The following is a 3,596-nucleotide window of genomic DNA, read 5'->3' as shown; positions in this document are numbered from 1 at the left end:
TCTTCCCATCTATGGTTGCATTAGAAGGCCTGGGCATAAATTATATGTGCTTAGCTGGAAGTGAATTGGTCTTCTCAGCGGGCGCACTTCAGTCCTACCTTTTATTAGATATGGGCACTTCTTTTGTTCCAGCGCTGGATTTTTGAGTATGAAAGAGATTGCTTGCATCTTCTCCATCGTCGGTTGCACATGAAATATGAGTCTGAGACTTAATGTGATGACATAAGAGAGGCTACATGCTGCATATCCAGCAGATGTTACCATCCCATCAGGCATTGGTGAAGGAAACAAAACTGAGAAAAATAAAGCTTTTGACATCATCCTCTGTTGTTGTGATGATGTATTGTTCTATGATTACATCCATTGGATCCACCAGCCCTCCTAACCCCCTACGCGTCCCACACAGATCTCCGAAATGGCCACTTTGAACTCTAATCGACGATGACTGGAAACTTTAATCCCCACACCCACGCTATGGCCAAAAGTTATCCAAAAGGATTCAAATAATACAATTTAGATACAGAGTCAGCTATCAATCCATCCGCCCAAAGGAGAGCGGCAGGAAGAAACGGCGAAATGAAATGATCACAGGAACACCAGTGTTATCAGTGGATCTCAGATATGATAGGGAGGGAAGTGTTTCCTTTGCTAGCGACAACACTAGCCTCAGGCTGTGGGCTCTGACGTTCACCAGGGCAGGAGACACAGTCTGCAAAAGGTCGAGACATGTGAGCACCACAGTAGCCGCTCTGTGTAGCCCTGCACACGAGCGGAGGGTAGTGTTGAATCACAGCAGTACAGAGGACAGCATAGACCGGACAGTGGACACCCAGCGGGTGCCCCCCCCCCCCACCTCAGCAACCTGATGCGGTGGAACGCGCCATTCATTCCCCCACAGTCCCCTGGCCGTGACACACTTGAAAGGATAAGAGCTTGTTAATCCGGAGGTAGGATGAATGGTGCCAGTGTTGTGCACGTTGGAGGAGGAGGAGGTGGAGGAGGTGGGGTGGTGGAGGTGGAGGAGGTGGAGGAGGTGGAGGAGGAGGAGGTGGAGGAGGGAGGGGTGCTCAGTAACCCCTGGAGAACACGAACCCGAGCAGAAGACTGGCTCAGTGTTCCTGTCCTCTCAGTCCGGCAGTGTAGGTAGGCCCGTTGATACACACACACACACACACACACACACACACACACACACACACACACACACACACACACACACACACACACACACACACACACACACACACACACACACACACACACACAACCATGAGACACACACACACACACACACACACACACGGGGCACATACGCACTTATGCAAGACACACAAATTCAAACACATTCGCACGCATACCCACGCACAAACACACACAAACACACACACACACACACACACACACACACACACACACACACACACACACACACACACACTCACAAAACACACACACACACTTATGAAAGACACACACATATGCAAACACATATGTACAGACATGGACACACACGTATGCCCACGCACAGACACACACTTCGGGGAGACACACACACAGCTCCACATAACACTGTTTGCTGAGGCATCTGTGCCGGGATATTTTTTCATATCGAGAGTCCAACACGCACCATCACAGATGACGAATCCGATGACACTACGATGATATTACTTCTTGTGGGAATGAACCACTAGTTCACTTGGCCCAGAAGGGGGATGCATGCCAACCTTTTTTAGACCACACTAATCAAAATGCAGCATCACTTTAGGATAAGCCTTTATTTATTAGGACACCCAGACCAGCTTTGGAATGACTCCATCGTTACACAATATATACAGCATATAACTGCCCTGGCGCAGCAATAAGAACCATTCAAACTGAGGTTATAGCAGTAGCCAGCCTCTGAAAAAGACTCAAGACTCACTTGTTCAGAGTTCGACCCCCCCCCCCCCCCCCCATTTACGCACTTATTGTACACACAGTATTGTATGTTGTACGTCCTGGCACTTAATGTGCGTACTTATTGTATGTTGTATGTCCTGGTACAAATAGTACAAAGTACAAATAGTACTCAGCTATCTTTGTTGCATATAGGTAATGAGTTAACCTAGCAATAGTTAGGGCTCTGCACTTGTTTCTGTGAACATCCTTGACGTACCGACAGCGATATATTGTTTCACTTTCTTCTGTTCTTGTTGCAAGTCGCTTTGGATAAAAGTGTCCGCTGAACGCCCTAAATGTAGCCAGCCCACAAGGAAAACAATCTACGTTCTGGTTTGCAGTGGGACAGGGGGGACAGGATGACAGTGGGACAGTGGGACAGGGGGACAGTGGGACAGTGGGACAGGGGGGACAGGATGACAGTGGGACAGTGGGACAGGGGGACAGGATGACAGTGGGACAGTGGGACAGGGGGGGAGGTTGAGGGTCACCTTCGAGCAGAATGAACATCGTCATGACGGCGGACATCGTGGTTAGCGGAGGGAACAGCCAAGCTCTGTTCCCTCCAGGGTTCCCAGGCACTCGGTTTACGGACGGGGTCACAAGGTGGCGACGGATCTCTGCCGCACAGCGAGGTAACAGCAGGGGGGTCTCATGAACAATGGGCCCCCCCTGCTGTTTGCGTCTTTACTCAGCGCTAGATACAGGTTGAGAGGTCTTGTGTTGCTGTAGGACTGCGGTATCAATATCAACATCTTTAGTATTGTCCCCCACTAATCTCACAAATCAGACTTTGGGTTAAAATGTAAAGTCTGAGGGTGGCCGAGCTGGACTCTGGGTGAACTGGGTTTCCCTATGTTTTGCTTCGTTCTTGTTTTTCGACCAATCACGTCCCTGGAGGAGTGGATCTGTGAGCGTGCAGTTGGTGGACACATAAACGGCCGGGCGGCAGTAAGCTGAACAAGGGTCTTTAGGGGGGTTATATCAACCCTGTGGCAGTAAACAAAATGCCCTTCCGTCAGAATTCTGACTTGACTAATCTCACCAGGCTAAAGAAGGGGAGTTCCTCACAGGCTGCCCATGAGGAACCAAGTTCAGAGGGAGTCACTGAACCAGAATTCTGACTTTAAACTCAGAACAAAAGAAAAAATCACATGTAGCACTAATCCTCTTCCATAAATATCATCTGCAAAAAATGGAAGGACAACTGAAAAGTATAATGACTTTGTGTAAATGGATAAAACTGTTGTGGGAATCCCGCCAGATATGAACTGAGGTCTTCTGGTTGTCATCCTCACGCTCGCCTCGATTTCCTGTGTATTGTGACACTTTCTTTGCACAAAAGAACCTGCAGGAAGACACTCACAATTTGGGCAGGCCAATCCGACTGCACTCGAGCTGTGATTGGACCGATGGGCTATAGAAGGGGTAACTGGAAGCTTGATGGACCAATGGCTGGCTGTCAACACGGAACTGACGGCACAGGAAGTGAGGGATCTAGACCAGTGAAAACCGCGCATCGGGTCCGACTATCGTCAATCATGCCGGAACTAAAAGTAAGGTAGTCGGCAGAGGCAGCCAGCCCCTGCTGATTACCTTCCCGCCAAAAGACAGGGAGCCCCGCCTCCGCTGCGGGAATTGAAAGGTGTATGAGCGTG

The sequence above is a fragment of the Gadus macrocephalus genome, chromosome 3 (assembly GCF_031168955.1).
Source record: "Gadus macrocephalus chromosome 3, ASM3116895v1".
Taxonomy (NCBI): Eukaryota; Metazoa; Chordata; class Actinopteri; order Gadiformes; family Gadidae; genus Gadus; species Gadus macrocephalus.
This window is presented reverse-complemented; position numbering follows the sequence as displayed.